Consider the following 12,653-nt stretch of genomic DNA (forward strand, 5'->3'; position numbering starts at 1 on the left):
AATTGCCACGTCACCCTCGCTTAGAATGTGACACGTGTCCTGCTGAGTCACCTAGCTGCTGAGTCATTAGGCTGCTCAGTCACCGAGGCTGCTGAGTCATGCGAGCCACGTGTCCTCTTCTGATTCGACCGAGGAGGAGGCCAAATCCGAAGCAGCCAGCTCCCCAGCTGAAGCTTCGCCCAGCTGCCGCGTGTGTCCGAGCCTCGCATAGCCTAGCTCCGAGCCTCGCAAGTGCGCCAACAAGCCGCGGTCCACTTAGAAGCCAACAGCGAGCCCTCGCATGTGCGAGCCATGTGCGAGCCATGCGAGCCATGTGCGAGACCCCCCCTGCGAAGCCTCTTCGACGTCGGATCAGGAGACTTCTCAGCCGTTGGATCAAACTTCGGACCCTATAAATAGAAGGGTACCTGCGAGGGTTTCCGGTTACTTTTGGATTTTTGCCACTTTTAGCCCCTTTCTCCATATTTTCTTCATCTTAACATCCCGCAAAGCCCCGGTATCGATTGTAAAGCCCGGAATACCCCACGAAGTGCCCGAGAAGCCCGGAAAATTTATCTTTTCGGTTTCGAAGCCCGACCTTTCGCAGAGCCCGGTTTCTTAATAAAACTTCCGGTTTTATTAAAAACGATCGTTTTAGGAAACGAATTGCTGCTCGATTATCATCAAATCAAGTGAGTGTATATTCACTTTCAATTTACACATAGATATGAAGTATTTACCTTAAAATACGTGTTACGTGTAAATATGTTAATTGTTTATTTGAGGTGACTGTTGTGTTGATATTCTATACAAGTTTTAAACTGTATATATATTTTTATCTACAAATATGTTGGGTAGAACATGGGTAGTTAGTTGGTGTGTGATAAAATAAAGTGATGAGAGGTATCGATGTTTAAGATGATCTAGTCATCTAACAGAGTATAGACAACGGCCACAGACTATTTTAGATAGTCCAGTGGAACGTTAGTAGACTCGTAGGTACATATGTTTGAACTATATGTTCATAAAGTGTTCTTGAACTATATGTTCCTTGGGTGTTTTTGAACTATGTGTTCATCCGTTAATTCTTCTTTTTGACACTATTACGTGTCGGGGTACGGGAGCGTACGGGAGTACTTTATTAGTATTTTCCCTATGGTTTTATTTTGAAGAGATTTGGAGTCTTCATTTCTTTTGTGAAGTGATCGGACGAGCTTCATGAGTCAGTGTTTTCCTTTCCGATGCCAGATAGGGGTGAGTCTGGGGGTTCAAACCACAGCCTAGGCATTAGTTAGTGTTTTCATTTCCGATGCCGGATAGGGGTGAGTCTGGGGGTTATATACCTCACGATATTCAGACCACAACCTAGGCATTAGTTAGTGTTTCCATTGCCAGATAGGGTGCGTCTGGGGGTTATATACCTCACGATATTCAGACCACAGCCTAGGCAAAGTTCGATGCTGGATAGGGTCCGTCTGGGGGTTATATACCTCACAATATTCAGACCACAGCCTAGGCATTGATAACTACACCCTGACTTAATTGTCTTGTGGTTCTTTCTTTTACGAACAAAGGTTCGTAGTTAAACTTAGTCCATTCATTCAATATATTTATCGATCCTTGTTTACTGCTAGAGGATTTCTGAAGCAGTTTAGTTAGTTAGTTGTTCATATCGATTCTTTAGGTTAGATCTAGTAAGATCACTGTATAAAGTTAGTATGTGGGGATCGATGTTGTTAGTTCCTGTTGAGTAAATCTTGGCGACAATGTGACTTCGTGCCTATTTGACATAAATTGTTGAAGGAAAACAATGTTGTCACCCCGGTGTTTGTTTTATTTGACATAAATTGCTGAGAAAGCAATGTTGTCACCCCTAATGAAAATCCTTAGGCTAGGTTCCTTGTGATAGTTGTTTTAGGGACGTAACGTGAGGATAACGGGAATGGGTAATTGGGGTAATTTGGTTGACTGATTGATGTTTAAACATAATAAATTTATGTATTGTGGGTTGAAAACCCTATATGCTCACCAGGCTTCCAAGCCTGACCCACTCAGCTTTTTATGATTACAGGTAGTGGACCCCGAGCATAGTTGGATGATGATGATGAGTGATTTTGGATTATATGCCATTAGTTATAAATAACTGTTGTAAGGCTTATAATGTCTTGTTTATGCTTTTGATCTGTATCGGAACATGACATCCCGAGGTTTTGTTATGAAATAAAAATATATATTTCTTAAAGCAAGGTTTTGATAAATTTTTATCATGTTTGACTTTGGGAACAAATTCTGCAACACTTTTAATGAAATACTCTGATTTTATTTTAAAAAGCATAAACGAAATCGGTCTTTTCTGGCCGTGAAATTGGGGATGTCACAGTTGGTATCAGAGCATTAGTTTAAGCGAACTAAGAAATTGTAGAATTTCTAGACTTGAACTTAGAATGCTAAGTGATGATTGTGAGATGAGTGTCTACCATATTTTAGACACGAGCACTAGTTTATTTTAGGGAAGATGCCTAAAATGCCCTTATGTGCTAAATGCTATGTGTTTGCCATGTGTGCCATTATTTGTACGGATCTATGGTCTGTTGCCGACCGGATCTGGAAACCTTATGTGTGTAGGATTCTAAACGTATGAATACGGTATTGGAACTAACATATAAACGTTTCGAAGACTTAACATCTAACAAAAATGAGGATCTAAATTCACCTACGATTGGTGTATAGATCGAAATGCCGAGTACTCAAAATGGGTTCGAAAGTGATAATCCACAGCCTGAGCCAATCACGATGACTGGAGTGCAGGCAATGGTACGTACGATGTTAGGTGAACAAATGAAAGAAGTCCTAGTAGAGTCTAGGAAAATTTTATGATTAATTGGACACATTTTCATGTGTTAAATTGTTTTGTGATTTTAGGACTTGGGGACTGCGAGACAGTACTTGGGACGAGTATGAGTAGGTGTGAATAGTAGTAGAGATCTATACTACTGGAAGCACAGGACTCGCACTTGGATCAGGGAAAGTCACAAGGTTACCAAGAAGCTATTATTTGATTCCGTCTTGTTCTAATCTGTTGTTACCATCGTTTCGGTAATGACTAAGAAGATGATTGTTATTCCGACCCTAGTGGTCATATCGAATTGAGTCCGACTACGATGAGTTGGTTATGTGGTTCAGAGAACCAAGTTCGATGTAGCAGTTGACTTAAGCCGAATTGAAGGAAAGGCTGATCAAAGCGATCAATAGAAGTATCACGTTCGTTGTTAAAGAAGTTGGGTTAAGTTGTATTCTAACCCAAAGGGATGAAGTGATAGCGTATGCACTGAGGCAACGACGCTGGCTAGAGTTACTCAAGGACTACGACTGTGAGATACTTTACCACCCTGGTAAAGCAAATGTTGTTGCTGATACTCTCAGTCGGAAGGTAAACCTTGAAAAGAAAAGGCCAAGAGCGTTGAGAATTGAAGTTGTCTCGACAATTGTGGAAAGTATAAAGAAAGCTCAAGAGGAAGCTTTGGAGAAAAATGACCGAAAGGAAGAATGTTTGGGCAAAACGTTAGTGTTCGGTACAAACAACCAAGGGTTGAAGGTATTCCAAGATAGGATTTGGGTACCTAAGACGGGAGGAGTAAGAGATCTTCTGATGGAAGAAGCTCACAAGACCATGTACTCGATTCATCGCGGCAGTACAAAAATGTATAGGGATCCAAAAACCTATTACTAGTGGCCCACGATGAAGCTCGATGTTGCTAGGTATGTGGCCGAGTGTGTAACTTGTGCTAGGGTTAAGACACAACATCAGAAACCGTTTGGAAGTTTAGAACCTTTACCCGTACCCATGGGTAAATAGGAAGACGTCACCATGGATTTTGTGACTAAACTGCCCAGAACAAGGAACGGTCACGACATGATTTGGGTAGTCATTGATCGCTTCACTAAGAGTGCGCATTTCATAGCAGCCATCGAGAAATGGTCTATGGATAAACTCGTGAATTCTTATGTGAAGGAAGTGTGAGGCTTCACGGTGTTTTGTTAACGATTGTATCCGATCATGACAGCCGTTTTACCTCAATGTTTTGGAGGAGTCTATAAGAGGAAAAGCAGTTTATGGGACTTGAAATAGTCCATTAGATTGCTGAAAAGTTGTAAGTGATTAGGAAAAAAGATATTAGCTGCTCAAAAGAGCTATGCTGACAAGAAAAGACAACCGATATCATTCGAAGTTGGAGATTCGGTTTCACTTAAAGTCTCGTCGTGGAAGGGACTTATAAGATTTGGTAGAAGGGGAAAGTTGAGTCCAAGGTTTATTGGACCATTTAAAGTTCTTCAGAAAATCCGGAATCAAGCTTACAAGCTAGAGTTACCGGAAGAACTAGAGGGTATTCATAACACCTTTCATGTGTGTTATCTGAGAAAGTTCACGAGAAGTGTGCCCGACATAATTCCCATTTCTAAATTAAGGTTGGACGAGAATAAGAGGTTAATTGGAGAACCTAACGCAATCGTTAACCGTAAGACTAAGAAGTTGTAACGTAAGATAGTCGATTTAGTGCATGTACGTTGGAAACTTATAAATGGGCCAAATCCCACCTGGGAAACGGAGAGTGACATAGTGAGTCGCTACCCGTAGTTCTTTGTCGTTGTGTGATTCCGGGGACGGAATCATCCTAAGGGGGAGAGAGTTGTAACGCCCGTGTTTCTAGGCTAGGCATTAATATTGACATAATGGTCTAGGTTAACCTTTGTAACTCATTTAGAAGAAATGAAAAGGAATTATGTGAATTTTATGTGAATTATGTGTTTTATGCTTAATTATTAGGGTTTAATTAATTAAAAATAAAAATAAGCGTCAAAATTAAAGTGTGAGATAAGCTCGATATCTTTACATAAAGTTGTAGTGGTCGAAACAAGGATTTCGGGGATATAAAGAATACCAAAATCCGAGTTATAACGAAGAAGTTATGACCTATTGAAGTTTCGCGACAAAACCAGCACGGTGCTGAATGTCGTAAAAAGTGAGTTTTTGATAAACTACTTTTTAGCCTTAGTAATCTAAACGAAAGTCGTAGTATTCGTTAAACCGAGAAGTTCGATAAAAAGAACGCCCAAATCTGACTTCGTATGAGGAAGTTATGATTTTTCGAAGTTTCAGCGCAGCAGTAGACAACTAAAAACTCGAATTTTAGATCGAGCGGTTTTTAGCCGACACAACCTAAACAAGAATTGAAGGTCTCATCATTAGGAGCACAACGGTAAAAAGTCTGACGAAAACGGACGTCGGATGAAGAAGTTATGAATTTTTAACGGATTTCCTGTCCCGGTCTGTTAAAAATAATAATATAAAATTTAAAGTCAAAATTAGCCGACGAAGTCTAAACGGAAGTTGTAGATCGTAATTTTAGCTACGCGTGCATATAAAGAACGTCAAAAACGGAGCTCGTATGCGAAAGTTATGGATTTTAGAAGTTTTGGCACGAAAACCGAGAAATTTCGCATAGTCACACAATTGCCACGTCACCCTCGCTTAGAATGTGACACGTGTCCTGCTGAGTCACCTGGCTGCTGAGTCATTAGGCTGCTGAGTCATGCGAGCCACGTGTCCTCTTCTGATTCGACCGAGGAGGAGGCCCAATCCGAAGCAGCCAGCTCCCCAGCCGAAGCTTCGCCCAGCTGCCGCGTGTGTCCGAGCCTCGCATAGCCTAGCTCCGAACCTCGCAGGTGCGCCAGCAAGCCGCGGTCCACTTAGAGGCCGACAGCGAGCCCTCGCATGTGCGAGCCATGTGCGAGCCATGCGAGCCATGTGCGAGACCCCCCCTGCGAAGCCTCTTAGCCGTCGGATCAGGAGACTTCTCAGCCGTTGGATCAAACTTCGGACCCTATAAATAGAAGGGTACCTGCGAGGGTTTCCGGTTACTTTTGGATTTTTGCCACTTTTAGCCCTTTCTCCATATTTTCTTCATCTTAACATCCCGCAAAGCCCCGGTATCGATTGTAAAGCCCGGAATACCCCACGAAGTGCCCGAGAAGCCCGAAAAATTTATCTTTTCGGTTTCGAAGCCCGACCTTTCGCAGAGCCCGGTTTCTTAATAAAACTTCCGGTTTTATTAAAAACGATCGTTTTAGGAAACGAATTGCTGCTCGATTATCATCAAATCAAGTGAGTGTATATTCACTTTCAATTTACACATAGATATGAAGTATTTACCTTAAAATACGTGTTACGTGTAAATATGTTAATTGTTTATTTGAGGTGACTGTTGTGTTGATATTCTATACAAGTTTTAAACTGTATATATATTTTTATCTACAAATATGTTGGGTAGAACATGGGTAGTTAGTTGGTGTGTGATAAAATAAAGTGATGAGAGGTATCGATGTTTAAGATGATCTAGTCATCTAACAGAGTATAGACAACGGCCACAGACTATTTTAGATAGTCCAGTGGAACGTTAGTAGACTCGTAGGTACATATGTTTGAACTATATGTTCATAAAGTGTTCTTGAACTATATGTTCCTTAGGTGTTTTTGAACTATGTGTTCATCCGTTAATTCTTCTTTTTGACACTATTACGTGTCGGGGTACGGGAGCGTACGGGAGTACTTTATTAGTATTTTCCCTATGGTTTTATTTTGAAGAGATTTGGAGTCTTTATTTCTTTTGTGAAGTGATCGGACGAGCTTCATGAGTCAGTGTTTTCCTTTCCGATGCCAGATAGGGGTGAGTCTGGGGGTTCAGACCACAGCCTAGGCATTAGTTAGTGTTTTCATTTCCGATGCCGGATAGGGGTGAGTCTGGGGGTTATATACCTCACGATATTCAGACCACAACCTAGGCATTAGTTAGTGTTTCCATTGCCAGATAGGGTGCGTCTGGGGGTTATATACCTCACGATATTCATACCACAGCCTAGGCAAAGTTCGATGTTGGATAGGGTGCGTCTGGGGGTTATATACCTCACGATATTCAGACCACAGCCTAGGCATTGATAACTACACCCTGACTTAATTGTCTTGTGGTTCTTTCTTTTACGAACAAAGGTTCGTAGTTAAACTTAGTCCATTCATTCAATATATTTATCGATCCTTGTTTACTGCTAAAGGATTTCTGAAGTAGTTTAGTTAGTTAGTTGTTCATATCGATTCTTTAGGTTAGATCTAGTAAGATCACTGTATAAAGTTAGTATGTGGGGATCGATGTTGTTAGTTCCTGTTGAGTAAATCTTGGCGACAATGTGACTTCGTGCCTATTTGACATAAATTGTTGAAGGAAAACAATGTTGTCACCCCGGTGTTTGTTTTATTTGACATAAATTGCTGAGAAAGCAATGTTGTCACCCCTAATGAAAATCCTTAGGCTAGGTTCCTTGTGATAGTTGTTTTAGGGACGTAACGTGAGGATAACGGGAATGGGTAATTGGGGTAATTTGGTTGACTGATTGATGTTTAAACATAATAAATTTATGTATTGTGGGTTGAAAACCCTATATGCTCACCAGGCTTCCAAGCCTGACCCACTCAGCTTTTTATGATTACAGGTAGTGGACCCCGAGCATAGTCGGATGATGATGATGAGTGATTTTGGATTATATGCCATTACTCTGATTTTATTTTAAAAAGCATAAACGAAATCGGTCTTTTCTGGCCATGAAATTGGGGATGTCACAATTCTTTTCATGCTCTTTCAGCTGTCGAGACGCATATGCTATCACCTTTTCTCTTTGGGTCAAAACACAACCCAATCCAACCCCAGACGCATCGCTATAAACAGCGAAGTCTTCAACTCCATCGGGTAAAGAAAGTATCGGTGTCTCGCATAGCTTCTTCTTTAGCTTCTCGAATGCTTCTTTATGCTTATCACTCCAAGCATAAGTAGCTCCTTTGTGGGTCAAAGCTGTTAATGGAGTAGCAATCGAAGAAAAGCCTTGGATAAACCTTCGGTAATATCCGGCTAATCCTAAAAAGCTTCGAATCTCCGTGGGACTTTTCGGTTGTTCCCACTTCATCACAGCTTCAATCTTTGCTGGATCAACCATTATCCCTTCTTGATTGACCACGTGACCCAAGAATTGGACTTCACGAATCCAAAAATCACATTTGGAGAACTTTGCATACAGCTTCTCCTGCTTCAAAACTTCTAACACTTCTCGCAAGTGTCTGCCATGCTCCTCCTGGCTTTTCGAGTAAATCAGAATGTCGTCTATGAACACTATCACAGATTCATCAAGGAACGGATTACAAACCCTATTCATCAAATCCATGAACGCTGCCGGAGCATTGGTTAGTCCAAACGACATAAGCAAGAACTCGAAGTGTCCATATCTTGTTCTAAATGCAGTCTTCTCGATATCTTGCTCTCTTACTTTTAGCTGATGATATCCTGACCTTAGATCGATCTTCGAGAAATAGCTCGAACCTTGCAATTGATCAAATAGGTCATCAATCCTCGGCAACGGATATCTATTCTTTATTGTTGCCTTGTTCAACTCTCTGTAATCAATGCACATTCTCATACTTCCATCTTTCTTCTTCACAAATAACACCGGAGCTCCCCAGGGTGATGAACTAGGTCTAATGAAACCTTTGTCCAACAACTCCTGAAGTTGCATCATAAGCTCCTTCATCTCCGTCGGTGCTAATTGGTAAGATGCTTTTGCTATTGGCGTGGTTCCTGGTAACAAGTCAATTCTGAACTCCACTTGTCTATCAGGTGGTAATCCAGGAAGATCTTCGGGAAATACTTACGGATAATCACACACCACTGGAATACTCTGCATCACCTTCTTTTCCTTCTTATCATCAATCACGAATGCTAAATATGATGTACATCCCTTGGTCAAACACTTTCTGGCTTTCATTAGGGAAATGATTCCAGAATTTACTCGCCGTTTGTCCCCGTACACCATTGTGACATCCCCATTTTCACGGCCAAAAAAGACCGATGTTGTTTATGCTTTATAAAAATCAGAGTACTTCATTTTATAAAAATGTTGCGGAATTTGTTCCCAGAAAAACATGGTAAATACGTTCTTAAAACATTTTCGAAGAAACGTATTTATTTCATTTTAAAACGTTTGGGATGTCATCGTTAATACAGAAACATAAGCATAAACAGAACTTACAATTATTTACACTAGTGATCTACATCTCTTTAAATCTCTCAGTGTAATGTCACTTCATATCAACACCTGTGATATAAATAAACTGAGTGGGTCAGGTTGGGAAACCTGGTGAGTACATAGGGTTTTCAACCCACAATAATATAATTATTATGTCTAAACAAACAATCAACCCAATTACCCATCCCCATTATCTTCTTTATTCTTAAGGATCTACCCTAAGAATCAGCTATTTCTCATTCATTCATTCCTAAGGATCATCCTAAGGAAACAACATGAAGTCCATTGTTGCCAATGACACAATGGTCAAGCGCAGCTGCTAATATTGTCACTTAGGCTCAGCTGCCAGAATTAGGACATTTTCTATGAGGCGCTTCTGCCGGTATTGACCTTTAAACACTACTTTCATGGTCATAAGGCTCCCTATTAGGCGCAGCTGCCGATACTATCCTTAGAGCGCAGCTGCTAGGACGTTTACCGTAGATCTAAATCATCTACGGGTTGTGGCGCAGCTGCCAGTGCTCATCTATAGGGTACTAGGTCCACTGCTGCCAATGTATACCTATAGGGCACTAGGTCCGTACTACTAATGTTCCTCTATTTCAGCTTTTATCCATCATCATTCATCTACCCATGTTTTACCTAACATATCTTGTAGATATAAAATACTTTATACAGTTTACATCATTTAAAACATGTATAAAAATCTTTCACCAGCATAGACAGCAAGTATTTAGACAATATGCACACATAGTACGTAAATTTATAATAAAATACTTCATATCTATGTGTAAGATGAAAGTAACTATGCACTCACTTGAAAGGTGGTGAGTCGGCACTCGGACAGCACTTCGTTACTCTTAAAACAATTATCCCTTGACGAAACCTAGTATCATTACCACTAGAGTTTAGTCTAACGCTTGACGAGACTAATTTAATAGTCTAGCTATTATTACTATTATATAAGCGTTAAATAACACTCAATATAACTCATAATAATAGCCTAAATAATTATTTTAAGGTCCTAACAATGTTACTATAATTAAATAAAATCTATATTAAATATACTATAGGCGTAGCTCACTTACAGCGGGTTTTTATTAAAAACCGGGCTTCGCTGGAGCAGCGTTTCCGAGCCGAAAGCTTTTCTTCTCGGAGCCGTCGGGCGCTCCGGGGCTTTCTTCTCGTGCTAGGGAGTTTCCGTAGACTTGGGAGGGGTTTAGGGAGGTTAGAGAGAAGTTAGAGAGAGAAAGAAAGGCTTATGGTGTGAAGAAAATATGAGGAGTTCACCCTTGTATTTATAGGAAGTGTATAGTAAAGTAGTCTCCAAGCTTCGTCCGTAACTTTTGCATACGAGCTCCGTTTTTGTCTGTATTGTTACTATTGAGTTCCTATTAATGAGGTCTTCAACTTTCATTTAGACCTCGTTAGCTAATTCTCATTCTATCTCGGATTTACAAAACTGTATCGAATTCGCCACGCTCGAAAAGTAGAGACTAAGCTTCGTCCATAACTTTCGCATACAAGTTCCGTTTTTGTCTGTCTTTTTACTGTTGAGTTCCTATTAATGAGATCTTCAACTTTCATTTAGACCTCGTTGGCTAATTCTCATTCTATCTCGTATTTACGAAACTGTATCGAATTCGCCGCGCCCGAAAAGTAGGGACTAAGCTTCATCCATAACTTTTGCATACGAGCTCCATTTTTGTCTGTCTTTTTACCGTTGAGTTCCTATTAATGAGATCTTCAACTCTCATTTAGACCTCGTTGGCTAATTCTCATTCTATCTCGTATTTACGAAACTGTATCGAATTCGCCGCGCCCGAAAAGTAGGGACTAAGCTTCGTCCATAACTTTTGCATACGAGCTCTATTATCGACGTTCTTTATATCCACGCGTTGGTATTTACGAGTACTACAACTTTCATTTAGATCCCGTCGGCTAAAAATCGACCGATCTAAAATTCAGATTTCGGGCTGTGCACTGCTATGCTAAATCTTAGAAAAATCATAACTTCCTCATACGAAGTCAGATTTGGGCATTCTATTTATCGATGTTCTTAGTTTAACATATTCTACGACTTTCGTTTAGATCGCTAAGGCTAAATCTCGCTCTATCGTAAATTCACTATTTACGCTTCCTGGTATCGTGCCGGTTCCATCGCGAAACTTCAACGGGTCATAACTTTTTCGTTATAACTCGGTTTTCGGCGTTCTTTATATGTACGAAAACCTTGTAACATACTCTACAACTTGGTTAAGATTATTTATTCTAAATAATCTTTTGTCGAAAAGTCGTTTTCGACCCCTATTGCCTCTAATTTGACTAGCCCAGATTTGCGGGCGTTACAATTATCTCCCCCTTAGGATGATTACGTCCCGGAATCATCAACGAAACAGGGTCGTATAATGACTCCATATGTCATCTCTTCATCCTAGGTAATAATTATAACTTCTACATTCCTTCAATTCTATCTCTTAAACTCATTGACTGTAAGAGTACTTGATCGTGCACCTGCTCTCTACCTCAGGTTAGACTCCAAATTATGACCTTCAAGTCACAATCTCGATCCTTGCTGGATACGGACTTGAGATAAGTTCTTTTATTACTACTATAGATCGATGTGTCATATTCTAATGACCTATCATCGTATGTTGCAACACTTAGACTTAGGTCTTTTAGAGTTAAATTCTAAAACAGACTATGCCTTCCTTCATGTTCTAATGTGATATAATCACACTTTAACATTAGGCATTTATAGCCACCAACTTCTTTAACAACGAGTGCGATACTTCTATTGATCGCTTTGATTTCAACCGTTTGGTTTAAGTCGGACGCTACATCAAACTTGGTTCTCTGAACCACACAACATACTCATCGTAGTCGGACTTGATTCGATATGACCACTAGGGTCGGAATATCAACAATCTTCTTAGTCATTACCGAAACGATGGTAACAACACACTTGAATAAAACGAAATCAATTACTAGCTTCTTGGTAACCTTGTGACTTTCCCTGATCCAAGTGTGAGTCCTGTGCTTCCGGTAGTATAGGCCTCTACTACCATCCACACCTACTCATACCCGTCCCAAGTATTGTCTCACAGTTTTCCAAGTCACCATACAAGAAAATCACATAACAGTTTAACACATCAAATATCAAAACGAAGGTTTTATATTATTCCTTAAAATGTTTACATAGGTGTTCAAGTTCACCCTAAACTATGCCCCTAACAGGCTACATCGCGAGGTACTATCTACACGATTACTCCATAACTCGATCCTTGGATGTCAAGCGTTAACTCCTGAATCTTCGCATTGTCATCTGCTTCGTCAAGGATCATTTCAAATGTTCTCGCTTTTTGCTTTGGCGGCACATATGGCTTTGTAGCCCCCTCTCTCTTTGGGTAGTCTTGCTTTCCTTTTTGGACCTTGAAGATCCTTCAAACTTCCGCTTCTCTCCTGACTTATCTTTTTCTAGACCCTTTTCTCTTACCTGGGCCTCTACGTTCTTAGCTGCCCTAACAGCTGTTTTCAAGGTAGTTGCCATT

Source organism: Lactuca serriola, chromosome 3 (assembly GCF_051521515.1).
Source record: "Lactuca serriola cultivar US96UC23 chromosome 3, Lser_US96UC23_V15, whole genome shotgun sequence".
Classification (NCBI taxonomy): Eukaryota; Viridiplantae; Streptophyta; class Magnoliopsida; order Asterales; family Asteraceae; genus Lactuca; species Lactuca serriola.